Source organism: Ceratotherium simum, chromosome 2 (assembly GCF_057802395.1).
Source record: "Ceratotherium simum simum isolate JZ-2026a chromosome 2, ASM5780239v1, whole genome shotgun sequence".
Lineage (NCBI taxonomy): Eukaryota > Metazoa > Chordata > Mammalia > Perissodactyla > Rhinocerotidae > Ceratotherium > Ceratotherium simum.
In genome coordinates, this window is record NC_141901.1 from 44,073,263 (window position 1) to 44,088,416 (window position 15,154).

Sequence of the window (15,154 nt, forward strand, 5' to 3'; positions counted from 1 at the left end):
TAGTTTTTTGTATGTGATTGAAGTTGTGTTATTATCAGCTCAAAATAGACCATAATAACAATAAGAAGTGTTATACAAGCCTCATGGTAACCACAAAGAAAAAACTTATAGCAGATACAGAAAAGATAAAGAAAAAGAATCAAAGCATATCACTACAAAAAAATCATCAAATCACAAAGGAAGATAATCAAATTGGGTAAAGGTCAAAGTCATGATATGAATGTCATAAAAAGCATACAGATAAAGAAAAGAAGAGGACTTCAGATGGAACACAGGAGAATACAATCTTTAAAGTGTGCATGGAGGAAAGAAAATAATATCACATTGAAGTGTGAAAGAATAATAAGAGAATTAGAGGGTAGTGGTATCAAGGATATAGCTGTCAAATGCTCAGATGCTACAGAGAGATCAAGAAAATGTCAGGACTGAAAGTGACTGTTGAAGTTAGCAATTAGGGTGACCTTGATTTTAATATTACAGTGGTCTGTGGCCAAAAGGGAGTCAAAGTCGTACTGAAATGAATGTAGTAAAATTAGGAGGAGAGGAAGAGTCAAGGGGAGAATATTCTTTCAAGGAAGAATATTCATTCTTCAGGAAAATAAAGAAATAGAGTGAGATCAAGGAAGAGATTATTTTATTTTTTTAAAGGCATATTTTTGTTTTTGTTTTTTGCAGGGGATGATTCACCCTTGGCTAACATCTGTTGCCAATCTTCCTCCTTTTTCTCTTCCTTTTTCCACCCCCACAAAGCCCCAGTACATAGTTGTGTATAGTTGTAGGTCCTTCTAGTTCTTCTACGTGAGCTGCCACCACAGCATGGCTACTAACAGACAAGTGGTGTGGTTCCATGCTGGGGAACTGAACCCAGGCCACTGAAGCAGAGCCTGCTGAACGTTAACTGCTAGGTCATCAGGGCTGGCTCAAGAAATTATTTTTAAGATGGCAATGACTTAAGCAAGTTTTTATATTAAGGAGAAAAAGGAAATGTATAGAGAGATTGGAGAGAAAGAGAGAAAGATTAAGATAGACAGATGGAGGAAGGAAGTTCCATGACAATATGGGAGATGAGGGATGCAGGACACCAAGGATTAGCCTTGGACCAGAGTTGGGATGGTTTTCCCACTGCAGGAGAATGTGAGGAGATCAGGAGGAGTGCAGAAGAGGTAAGTTTGTAAAGGTGTCAAGAAATCAAAAAATGATCATTATTTTCCAAATGTAGAGAATGAGATTGGTGTTTGAGCTCAACGAAAGTGTTAATAGTTTAAAACAGCTACTGGGGGTAGAAAAACATGCTGGGGGTGAAGCTGGAGTTGAATGATTTCCTCTGTGTATAAACAGTAGGAGAATACAGATGGTAAGATGGATCCAAAATAGGAATTCTGAGCAGCAAATGTGGTATAAGGATGCAGGTCAAAAAGTGGAGGGTATTGGTGAGAGTAGTTGGTGGATTTCTCTCTTCATGACTTGATCCTTGCATTCTTAGAGATTTTACACAAGGTTTGCCAGATTGCTACAAAGTTGGCTCTATCATCATCACCATGCCTTTCTGAGTCTGAGAACTAAATTTCCCACAACCCCTTCCTATACAGTTCCAGATTACAGTTTGCCAATGAAAGAGACTGGTGTGAAATTTGGAAGGTGGGGGCAAAGAGCAAGCCATTATTCCAAGGAGGCCAAGGTGGCCAGACATGATAGCTTCCAGAACTTCCCCACAGTGACTTTTTCTCCTGTCCTCTGGAGACCTTCCCTCTCTCAGCTCCTCCCACATTCACATAATCTCCAATTCCTACATTAAATCTCTTATTCCCATAGTACTCATAGTGGATCTCTTTTCCTAATCAAAACCAGATGGGTACACCGGGCCTAGTGTGGACATAGCTGTCCCCACTTTCTTTGAAAGAAAAAAAGAAACACATTCTAATTATTCTGACCTCCCTTCAACACTATTTTCCTTGGTAATGTTGTTTGGAAAAACAGCTGGGAATACCTCAGACATTATTGTCTTGGATTCTTGGATGCTGTCACCCTAAAACGCTTCCTGCATTCTTGAGAGCAAGCTTCTTCTTGGGTGCCATTATTCCCACAATGCTCCCACATAATTGGATGCTGTCATCTCAGACAAAACCCTTGCATTCTTGGCAGTGCTCATCAATTGGGAACCAAGAATGGATATGGGATTTGGATACATCATGGGGCTGACACTGAATCCTCTTTAACACCTTCCTAAGTAGTGATTCATCATGATCATACTTAGCCAGTTATTTAGAGAACAAGAAGGTCATTACTACACCATTGAGAATCTCATACCTCAGGTAGCACAGGCTCCAAAGCCAGCTGTATACACAGAGTTTAGCAAATTACTAGGATGTGGCAGAGTTTAAAGGTCCAACTTTGTCTAGCTTAGCAGATAAGTCCTGCTTTCTTCTGGGCACACAGTGGGGGCCTAATTTACTTGAGTTGTGCAGAACCTGGGTTTCTGAATCCTCTTTGGCAGCCAGCTCTATCTTTCTCTTATTCTGAATAGATAGGCTGCCTACTGTTGTGATCAAGGGTGTAGGCTCTGCAGCCAGACTGCCTGAAGTTAAATCCTGGTTTAATTTGGGAAAAGCTGCTTAATGTCTCTATAACTCACCTGTAAATTAGGGATAATAATAGTGAAGATTAAAGAAATACTGCATTTAAAGTGCTCGATATATTCCTGGCACATACTAAACACATGGTAATAAAAACTTTACTGGCTCTGCACTAAAATCTGCTTTCTCTTTCTAATTCTTCTCTTATTGCCATTCCATTAATTTTATCCCAATTGTGGGGCAAATAAAGATGTCTTAGCCTAGGCTTGCCAGTCTTACTCTCTATCTTCCTCTCCACCTGATATACAATACATATCATGAAATAGCTTTTTTATTTGTTCCTGGTCAAGCTACAGCTTAGCCCAGCTTACACCTCAACACTTTCCTATCCAACTACTGTTTTATCTTATAAAATCTTGTCCCTACCACCTTTCTAACCTCACCATCTATCCCTCTCCCCCTTGCTCACTCTACTCTAACCACGCTGGTTTCTTGCTGTCCCTTAAATGTAACAAACAGCTCCCACCACAGGACCTTTACCCTTGTTTTTCTGCCTAGAAAACTCTTGCCCTGGGAGCACAGCTTGAGCCCTCACTACCTTCTTGCCTTTGCTCAAATGTCGCTTTCTCAGTTAGGCCTTCCTTGAACACCTCATATAAAATACACCCCCACACACACACTCCCAATCCTCCTTATCCTGCTTTGTTTTCCTCCACAGTACTTATCACCATCTGTCATATCCATATTTATTCATATATTGATTGTCTACTTCTCCCCACTCCCGTTCCTAATGGAATTTCCCTGCCTACACATATCACTGGGGAGGAAGACATTTATCCCATGCACTAACAGCATATTGGGATAGGACTTGGCACAGCTCTCCAGACTCCTCTAAGTCCTCCTTTTAAAAATCAAATGTAACTAAAAAAAAAGTGGTGTAATAGTTCAGTCTTCTCAAATAAGGCAAAACAATATTTTATTGTCTTATGACTATATCGTCTAGTGCAGTCACTCTCTTATCTTTCACCAATAGTTAACAAGAGGCTAGAGGAATTCAGAGGCAAGAAGTGACCAATATCATGGAAAACAAAAAAAGACTATATTTGTATGTACATGTAAAATTATAAGAATAAGGAATATTGATGAGCAGATATCAAGAGTTGAGATATTGCACAAGTTCACTTATGTCCGAATTGAAAGCTGTAACATATGGGGTTGGATTGCAGAAAGACTTTGTGTTAGTGCCTTAAAAATCCTAAGTGATTTTTTCCATTCCTACTGAATTAATCTCTTCACTGGAGATCATTCCGTACAACAAACAATGGAGAAACGACAAACAAACCTGTCCCAGAGCTCAAGGAGGCTCAGACAAAGATCATGAGGTCACTTTCTGTACCTGATTTTGGAAATTTGCATTTATAGAGTCAAGAATGTATATCAATTAACTGATAGATATTTATTGAGTGTCTATATCAATGTTACTGAAATCAATCAATAGATAGTTCTCAAACTACACCATTCTTACCCTAAAATTAACGACTGAGCACAACATGGGATCTGGGAAGTGAACAGACAGGAACCATGCCATCTGGAAGTATCTAAAGGTATGCAACACTGACACAGACAAACAGTAAATTATTGCTCTGTTAGTTTCTTGTTGTCGTTGTAGCAAATGACTGCATATCTAATGGTTTAAAACAACACAAACTTTTCTCTTACAGTTCTGGAGGTCAGAAGTCGGAAATGGTTCTTACAGGCTCAAATTAAGGTGTCAGCAAAACTGCATTCCTTCTGGAGGCTCTAGAAGAGAATCTATTTGCTTGCCTTTTCCAGTTTCCAGAGGCACCCACATTCTTTGCCTCATGGACCCTTCCTCCATCATTAAATTGGATCACTCTGACCTCTGCTGCCGTTGTCATATCTCCTGTTTCTGACTTTGACCCTCTTGCCTCCCTCTTATAAGGACTCTTGTGATTACATTGGGCCCATCTGGATAATCCAGAACACTCTCCCCATCTCCATATCCTTAACTGAACACATCTGAAAAGTCCCTTTAGCCATGTAAGGTGACATAATTCACAGATTCTAAGGATTAAGATGTGGACATCCTAATCTGTGGGGCCATTATTCTGTCTACCATAATGACCATTACATAAATAAGCACATGGTTCTAATGAAGAAAACAATGGACTTCCGGTCAGAAAGCCTAGGTTTGGAGTCTGTCCCCCCTCCTCCATCTGTGTGATTTGAGGCAACTCAGATGACCTCTTGAAGCCCATTTCCTCATAGGCAAAAATGGAGATAATAATACTTCTAGGGGCCGGCCCCATGGCTTGGGGGTTGGGTAGGCATATACTCCGCTACTGGCGGCCCGGGTTCAGATCCCGGGTGCACACTGACGCACCGCTTGTCTGGCCACGCTGAGGCAGCGTCCCACATACAGCAACTAGAAGGATGTGCAACTATGATATACAACTATCTACTGGGGCTTTGGGGAGAAAAAGGGGGAAAAAGGGAGGAGGGTTGGCAACAGATGTTGGCTCAGGGCCAGTCTTCCTCAGCAAAAAGAGGAGGATTGGCATGGATGTTAGCTCAGGGCTGATCTTCCTCACAAAAAAAATAATAATAATAATACTTCTGATTGCTACTGTGAGGATCAAATGAACTAATTACATAAGAATACTTTATCAACCATAAGTTATTATAGTTTGGTTCTATTCAACAGATATTTCCCGACCCCATACTGTCTGCCTGTCATGTGTAAATGCTGGAATATCATAAAAAATAAGACATGTCCCTGCCATCAAGGAGTAGTCTAGAAGACAGGTAACCAAAAATATTACAGTTTAGTGTAATTAGAGCAATAATATGAGTCTACACGAGAAGATCAGATAACTCAAAAGCGTCGGTGGTTTCTTTGAGAGCGAGAAGGTATCGAGAAAGGCTTTACAGATCAAGAGGCATTTCAAGCAAGGGTTAGCAGGATAAACCAGTTTAGAGGTAGAAGATGGAGATTATTTTAGGCAGAAAAACAGCCTGTGAAAAAACACAGAGGTATGAAACTGCACTGTGCATTTAGAGAATTATAAAGGAGTTTGATTCTAACGTACTATCCGTACAAGACGGAGAGGTACATAAGACAATATCAGAGAAGAAAGAGGGACTAAAAGATCTCTGGCCTCATCTGTTGCTACTCTCCTCACTCTTTGCTCCTGCCACACTGGCCTCCTTGGTGCTTCACAGACTTGCCAGGTGCACTCCCATCTCAGAGTTTCCTCTCTCTGGAGTATTTTTTCACAGCTATTGCTCCCTCATCTCCTATAGGTCTATGCTCAGTTATTGCCTTCAGGATTCTCACTTCTGGCCAAGATGGAGTAACATGGGTTGGATTTACCCTTCCACTTTTCATCAACTAAAATCTGGTGAAAAAAGGAAACAAATATTTTCACCCATTGGACAACAGGCAACACAGGAGAAATGAGTGAGGTGAACCCTACAACTGGCCATCTTAGAGCCTGGAGAGAGTTTCCAGGCTGTGGGCACATGACAGGAAACCTAGACAGGAGCAATTCATCAAAAGGACATTACAATTCCAAGTGTTATATGAACCCAAACCAAATAGAACTGCATGAAGAAATAGTCATTTATAGTCAGAGATTTCAAAACTCCTCTCTCAATAATTGAAACAAGTAGACAGAAAACCAATAAGGATATAGAAGTCTTGAAGAACACTATCAACCAACTTGATCTAAGTGACATTTATAGAACACTCAACAACAGCAGAATACACATTCTTTCTAAGTGCACATGGAACATTTATCAAGACAGACTAAATTTAACAATGTATTAAAACAATGCATTAAATAAATTAAAACAATGATCAGAAAGCTAAGGTGGGATGAAGAAATGTTTCCTATATTGTGCTCAAAAGCTCAGCTCTGCATGTAACGAGAAGTCATTTAAACGTTTTAAGCAGGGAGGTGACCAACCATCCTAGTCTGTTTGGGATTGTCCTGGTTTTAGCATGGGCAGTGCTGTGACCCCAGGAAAGCCCTCAGTCCTGGGCAAACTAGGATGGTTGGTCATCCTGTGAGAGACATGATTTGATCAATTTACTTCTCACACAATTCTCTGTGGCTGAAATGAAGAGAGTGAGCTAGAAAACAGCAGGATGGAAGAAAAGAGATTGATAGGAGGCCAGTGCTATAGTCTTGGGGAGAGATGATGGGGACCTAAACTGAAGCAGCACCTGTAGGGATGAAGTCGACAGGGAGAATTCACCAAGTGTTTAGAAAGCAGACTCTACACAGCTTATTGAATGACTGGATGTGGGAAATGAGGAAGCAAGAGAAATCTAGGATAACTCTCAGGATTTTGAGCAACTGGATAAGCGATTTTAATGCTGGCAGACAGAAGGAGTGCGTGAAGCTACGTGAGTTGATTGGGATAAGGAATTTCAGTTTGCGGCATGCTGGGTTCGGGTTTGACGTCTGTGAGACGTCCAGATAGAGCTCTCCAGGGCAGAACAGAATCAGAAAGATAGTGACATTCTGCATAAAAGTGTGAGGGGATGGAAGAAATACAGGATGTTGTATGTTTCTGAACAATAATTATAAAAACTACCACTTTTTGAGCGCCGTCAATGTGTTGGAACTAGTCGGGAGTAACATAGAACAAGTTTGAGCTAATTTAAACACAATTACTACATAGATAAGGATACAGAGTGTGTCACAAGACCCAAGGGCAGGGAAACAGTTGCTCTCAGCAAGGGCCTGGAGGAGGGCCATGCCATCCCGACTCTTGTCATCTCTTGTCTCCAGTCTTCTTTGTGCCTCTGCTCCCTGCTTCATTATTCTCTCTTGCTAGAGATTGTGTTTTCCTGCTTCCCAGGCTTCATGGCTGTTCATACTTCTGGAGTTAATATCACCTCCATTTAAGACACTGGGCAGAGACTAAGAATGGAATAACATAGTGCTAATACTGAATTCCAAGGGAAGGTGCTCATTGGCCTCGCTTCATCAGGCGGATAACCTGGACCAAATAACTGTGGAGAGGGCAGTTCCTAGAAATGGGAGCAGTAGGAGAGATGACTCAAGATATCCACTACACACATACTTTCTTATTTATCCTTAGAATAACACGATGAGGTATTTATTATTACTATGTCTTATGCTATAAATGTTCTGAAGGCAAAGACCATGTCTACTCCTTCACCGTTGTCTTCCCAGCACCTAGAACAATGCCTAGCTCATCTTAATAAATACATTTCATGTGAGTGTACAACTAAATGAAAGAATCTCAATTTTACATTTGAGGAAACTTGAGGTCAGGGAGGTTCAATCACTTTCCAAGGGTGACACAGCCAAGTAGCAGAAAGAAGAATCAAATCTCAATCTAGTCCACTTCAGACCTTGTGCTTTAATTGAAGAAAACTCACCTCTGGCGAGGCCCTCACTGCTGCCCTGGAGGTCTGAATTTCCTTGGTAAATAAAATTTTCCAGACACTAAAAATAAATCAATAGTGGAGAATCTAGCTGTACTCCAATAAGCAGATGGGATTGCTGCTCAGGGACCTGGCCCATGCTGAGAGCCGGGATGAGCACTGGCACGTTCACAGAAGTCTCTGTGCACGTGCCAAGTGCTCACGACTGGAGTTAGTAACCAGCACGGCAACACTATAGCACTGGGATGGTGTTTGTGGCACAGCAGCCCCAGGCAGTTATGTCTCACAACTTGGCCATCTCACAACTAAAACTTCCAGCTGGAAAAGGTCCCAGGTGCGTCTCTACCCACAGGCCCAAAGAGCAAAATGACATGATCTTAAACTCCTCAAGAAGGCTGCACAACTTTCAGTCCTCTTAAGACAAGAATTCAAATCCACCAACTAATAAGCATCTCTTCAGCACTCATTATGTCTACTGTGTTAGATGTTTAGGAAATACAGTAAAATGACCGTATTTTCTAAGCCTGAAAAAAACATGATTTGCCAAAAGGTTTTTTTCTGCTTTGTTTCTTTATTTATATAAATAAGGATAAATTTGATAAAACATAATTATCTATTTAACAAATCATCTCTTGCCTGCCTTATTACAATCGCTTCTAATGGTCTCCCTGATTCTTCCTTTGCCCCCTCACAGTCTATTCTCAACATAAGTAGACAGAAAGAAACTTTTAAAAAGTAAATCAGATCACCCTTCTGTTCTAAACCTGACATTAATCCCCCAACACACTAGAAGTAAAAGCCAAAATCTAAGGCCTAACCATGTGGACCACACATTCTGAGTGCTCTCCCTCTCACTCGCTCTGCTCCAGCCTCACTAGCCTTCTGGCCGCTCCCTGAACTTGCAGGCACATTCTACCTCGGGGCCGTTGCACTGGTTGATTTCTCAATTGAATGAATAAAAAGAACAAAATCATTTTATCAGGAAAAATTTAAAATGTATGATATAGAACTATAGTTTCCACTCTCCAAAATTAAAATCTCGTTGGGTTGACACAACATTTCACATTTTAAATAATTAGATCAATTAGACCCAATTGGCACTGTGTGCTAAAGTTGTATGTATGGGACTATTAATGTTATATAAGTGGAAAAAAGAGAAGAATCGAGTAAACCAAAAAAAAATTAAAGATTGTATAGATTTTTTAAAGTAATAATAATAGTGATAATATTAATTCATATACTATAGAGTTTATAACAAGCTTTTATCATTTTTTTCATTTTATCCTCACAAAGCCCTTTGAGATCAGTAAGGCTTATATTATCAGCCCATTTTATAGCTGAGATAGCTGAGTGAAGAGAGTTTATGTGATTTAGCCAGAGAATACAACCAGGAAGGGGTAGAGATAAAAAGCAGATCTCCTGCCACCAAATTATTCATTAATTTATTTATTCACCTATTCAACAAATATTTCGAGTATCTACAATGTGCCAGGCACTGTTCTAGGTACTTGGAATACAGCAGTAAATAAAAGAGAAAGCTCTATCCTCATAGAACTTATATACCAGTGTGGAGGGGAGACAAATACCATGACAGATAAGTAAATTAGATAGTATGCTGTATGATGATAAGTGCTATGGAAAAAATAAAGCAAAGGGAATTGGAAATGGGAGTGCTGGAAAGAGGAGGTGATAGGAAATAGAGTGGCCAGAGAAGGTCTTGTTATGAAGGTAATATTTTTTCATTTGTTTTTAAATTTTTGTATTAAGATGTAATTTACACAGATTAAAATTTAATCTTTTTAGTGTACAGTTCTGCAAGCTTTGACAAATGCAGATACCTGTATAACCACCAACATAATCAAGATACAATAGTCCCCCCTTATCCGCGAGGATACATTCCAAGATCCCCAATGGATGCCTGAAACCCTGGATGGTACTGAACCCTATATATACTACGTTTTTTCCTATACATACATACCTCTGATAAGTTTAATTTATAAATTAGGCACGGTAAAAGATTAACAACAATAACTAATAATAAAGTTGACTTTGGGGCTGTTATGAAGTAAAATAAGGGTTATTTGAACACAAACACTGTGATACTGGGAGAGCAGATCTGATAACCCAGACAGCTACTAAGTAACTAAGGAGCAGGTAGTGTATGCAGTGTGGATATGCTGGACAAAGGGATGATTCACATTCTAGGCAGGACAGAGTGAGATGGCACAAGATTTCATCACTGCTACCCAGAACAGAGGGCAATTTAAAATTTATGAATTGTTTATTTCTGGAATTTTCCATTTAATGTTTTCAGATGGCAGTTGACCATGGGTAACTGAAACCGCGGAAAGCAAAACCATGGATAAGGGAGGACTCCTGTATAGAACAACTCGATTATCAAAAAAAAATACCTCCGTGCCCCTTTGTAGTCAACCTCTCCCTCCAACCTCAGGCTCTGGCAACAACTGATCTGATCTCTGTCCCTATAGCTTTGCCTTTTCCAGAGTGTCATATAAATGGATTTATACAGAATTCAGCCTTCTGAGCCTGGCTTCTTTCACTTAAAATCCATTTCACGAAATGGATTTGAGATTCATCAATTTTTTTGCATCTGACAGTGAATATATCACAGTTTTTGTTTGTATGGATAATTCACCAAGTAAAGGACATTTTCGTTGTTTCCAGTCTTTGGCTATCACAAGTAAAGCTGCTATGAACATCTGCATGTAGGTTTTTGTGTGAATATAAATTTTTACCTCACTTGGGTAAATATCTAGTAGTGGGATTGCTAGGTCAGATGATCAATGTACATTTACTTTTATAGGAAACTGTTAGTTTTCCAAAGTAGTGGAACTGTTTTTCATTCCAAGAGTTCCAGTTGCTCTGCATCCTAGTCAGCACTTGGTCTTACCAGATTTTTTTAAATTATTTTATTGAGGTCATATTGGCTTATAACATTGTGTAAATTTCAGGTGTACATCATTATATTTCAGTTTCTGCATCGTGTTCACCACAAATAGTCTAGTTTTTACCTGTCCCCATACATATGTGCCCCTTTACCCCTTTCACCCTCCCCCCACCCTCTTCCCCTCTGTTAACCACCAATCTGTTCTTCTTATCTTTATGTGTTTGTTTGTTTATCTTCCATATACTAGTGAAATCATAAGGTATTTGTCTTTCTCTGTCTGATTTATTTGCTTAGCATAATACCCTCAAGATCCATCCATGTTGTTGCAAATGGCACGATTTTGACTTTTTTTATGGCTGAGTAGCATTTAGTATTCCATCGTATATATATAACACATCTTTATCCATTCATCCATGCAAAAGAATGAAAGTAGACACTTATGTTACACCATATACAAAAATTAACTCAAAATGGATTAAAGACTTGAATGTAAGACCTGAAACCATAAAACTCCTGGAAGAAAATATAGGCAGTATGCTGTTTGATGTTAGTATTACCAAATTTTTTAAAAAAATATTCTAATAGATATGTAATGGTATCTCATTGCACCTTTAATTTGCATTTCCCTAATGACTAATGATGTTGAACATCTTTTCACTTGCTCATTTGCCATTAGTATATCCTCTTTAGTGAAGTGTCCGTTCAAATTCTTTGCCAATACTTTCATTGAGTTATTTTCTTATGATTGAGTTTTGAGAGTTCTTTATAAATTCTAGATTCAAGTCTTTTATCGTATATGTGATTTGAAAATACTTTCTCCCACTCTTTGGCTTGTTTTAGCACTTTCTTAAAAGTGTCTTTTGAAGAGAAGTTCGAAATTTTGATGAAGTCCCGTTTATCAGTTTTTTTCTTTCGTGGATTATGCTTTCACTGTCACATCTAAGAAATCAATCTAAGAAACCTTGCCTAATCCAAGGTCACACAGATTTTTTTCCTATATTTTCTTCTCAAAACTTTATTCATTTACATCTACAATCTATTTTAAGGTAATTTTATATACAGTGCAAAGTACGGATCAAAGTTTTTTTTTCTTTTTTTTGCATATGGATATCCAATTGTTCCAGCATCTTTCTGGAATTGATGCCTTTGCACCTTTCTTGAAAATTAACTGACCATATAAGTAGGGGTCAATTTTTGGACTTTCCACTCTTTCCTTTTGTTCTATATGGCTAACCTTTTGCCAACAAGACACTTGCTTGATTACTATGGCTTTATAGTAAGTCTTGAAGTCAACCAATGCAAACTCTCCAATTTTGTTCTTTTTAAAATTGTTTGCCTATTCAAGTTTCTTTGCCTTTCACTATAAATTTTAGAATCAACTTGCCCATTTCTATGAAAAAAAAAAAGCCTATTAGGATTTTTATTAGGATCTTGTTGAATCTATAAAACAATTTGGGGAAAATTCACAACTTAATGTTGAGTCTTGGAAGACTAGAGTTTATGAATATGGATAACTTTTGATTTATTCAGATTTTTGTTTAATTTCTTTCATCAGTGTTTTGTAGTTTTCAGCACACATATCTTGCACATATTTTTTAGAATTATACCTAAGTATTTCATGATTTTAGTGCTCTTATAAATGGATAAATGGTACTTTTAATTTCAATTGTTCATCAATAGTATATAGAAATATGTTTGATTTTTGTATACTGACCTTATATCCTGGGACTTTGATAAACTCACTTACTAGTTCTAGTAGTTTTCCTTTTGTGTAGTTTATTTGGGATTTTCTGCATGAACAATCATGTCATCTGCAAATAAATGATGTTTTACTTTCTCTTCTCTCACCTGTAGCCTTACTGCACTGGCTAGGGTCTCTACTATGATGCTGAATATGACTGGTGAGATCTATGCTCCCATATTTAAAAGGAAAATATTTACTCTTTTACCATTAGGTAAGATGCTAGCTGTAGGAATGTTCTAGATGCCTGCTATCAGTCTGAGAAAGTTCTCTTCTATTCCAATTTAGCTAAGAGATTTTTTATCACAAATGGATGCTAAGTTTCATCAAATGCTTTTTCTGCATCTATTAAGATGATAATATAGATTGTGTTCTTTCACCTTTTGATATATTACCTTGATTGATTTTTGAATGTTGAATCAGTCTGGCATTCCCAGGATAAACTCCACTGGTCGTAACATATTATAGTTTTAAAACACTGTTTTCATTTAATTTAATGCATTGCTTTAATACATGGTTTAATTTAGTCTATCTTGATAAATTTTCCACATGCACTTAAAAAGAATGTGTATTCTGCTGTTGTTGAGTGTTCTATAAACGTCACTTTGATCAAGTTGGTTGATAGTGTTCTTCAAGACGTCTGTATCCTTACTGGTTTTGTCTACTCATTTTATCAATTATTGAGGGAGGAGTTTTGAAATCTCTGACTGTAAATGACTATTTCTTCTTGCAGTTCTATTCGGTTTGTGTTCATAAAACACTTGAATCTATAATACCCTTTTGAAGAATTGATCCTGCCTAGGTTTCCTCTCACATGCCCGCAGCCTGGAAACTCTCTCCAGGCTCTAAGCTGGCCAGTTGTAGGGTTCACCTCACTCATTTCCCCTGTGTTGCCTGTTGTCCAATGGGTGAAAATATTTGTTTCCTTTTATCACCAGATTTTAGTTGGTGAAAGTTGGAGGGTAAATCCAACCCGTATTACTCCATCTTGGCCAGAAGTGAGAATCCTGAAGGCAATAACTGAGCATAGACCTATAGGAGATGAGGGAGCAATAGCTGTGAAAAAATACTCCAGAGAGAGGAAACTCTGAGATGGGAGTGCACCTGGCAAGTCCGTGGAGCACCAAGGAGGCCAGTGTGGCAGGAGCAAAGAGTGAGGAGAGTAGCAAGAGATGAGGTGAGAGATCTTTTAGTCCCTCTCAGGCCTCTGGCTTACTCTGAGCATGATGGGAGCCTCTATAGAGTGTTAAGCAGAGGAGCAACATGCTCAGACTTCTGTCTTGAAACATTCACTCTGTCTACAGTGCTAACAACAGACTGTAGAGGGTCAAGAGTAAGAGCAGACATATCAGGTAGGAGGCTAAGAGTACCTGCAAGAAATTATGGCAGTTGGACCAGGATGGCAGCAGTGGAGATAGTGAGAATTGTACAGATTCTGGTTATAACCTGAAGATAGAATCAATAGGATTTGCTGACAAATCCTTTGAGGGTTGAAAGAAAGAAGACAACCATGATCTAGTGTTCTTTGCACTATAGTGTATCATATTTATCTTTTACATTTTCACAGAAAAGTTTGGGGGTTAGCTCTCCTCTTATTGAGGCTCTGTCTAGAGACTGAGCACTGGGTGTGTATTTGATATTTTTTCTCCTATTCCTTTTCCAGTGGTGCAGCCACATACCAGCTCCTGTGAATATTTCTTGGGTATAAGAATTAAAGCATATGGGACTTTCTTTTCAAATTGGCTAAGAGTTGAATTGCAGTCCTCTGCCATGGGCCTGGTGCAGATGTGGCTTAGAGTAGCCAGCCTTTGGATTTCTGAGGGTGGGGGTTGCAGAATATGTATTTAAATTAATATACAAGATGCCCTCCCTTCACTCCCATTCTTAAAATAGAGATCCAGCTTGCCTTATCACTCACAAAGTTGTTTGACAAATAGCTTAGCCTAGGTCCCAGATTCCTGGGTTGTAGCACTAATAGGTGAGGGAACCAGTCCTACAGCAGGCAGAATCTGAACTTGGTTGGTATGGACCTGACTCAACTTGCCTCTGGCTTTACATAAAGCCCTAAGTTGGATTGGGTTTTACCTCAGCAAAACTCCAGCCACTGGCAGCCTTGAGCAGCTTCCAGGAGAAAGAAGTTGAACTTGACAGGTGAGCTTTACATGTAAGCAGAGGAAGGTTCTAAAGCTGAAGAATATACCTCAGTCAGCAAATGTCTCACTCACACTTAGACCAAGCTGAACCACTCAGAACTACATGTCCCAGAATTCTGTGGGGTAGGAGGGCAGCAGGCAGTGGAGAAGTCCATAAATCCATAATCCATTAGAGACTGCTCGGACTCTGGCTTCTTTATGAAAGAGAGGGGACAGAAAGACTTTTTTAATCTCTAAGACCCCAAAAGAATCAGGGTCTCAAGATTTGGGAAGATTAAGTCTTCATAGTGAAGATTAGGTGGCTAAGAACCATAGACAACCAGGAAAGGGCTTCCA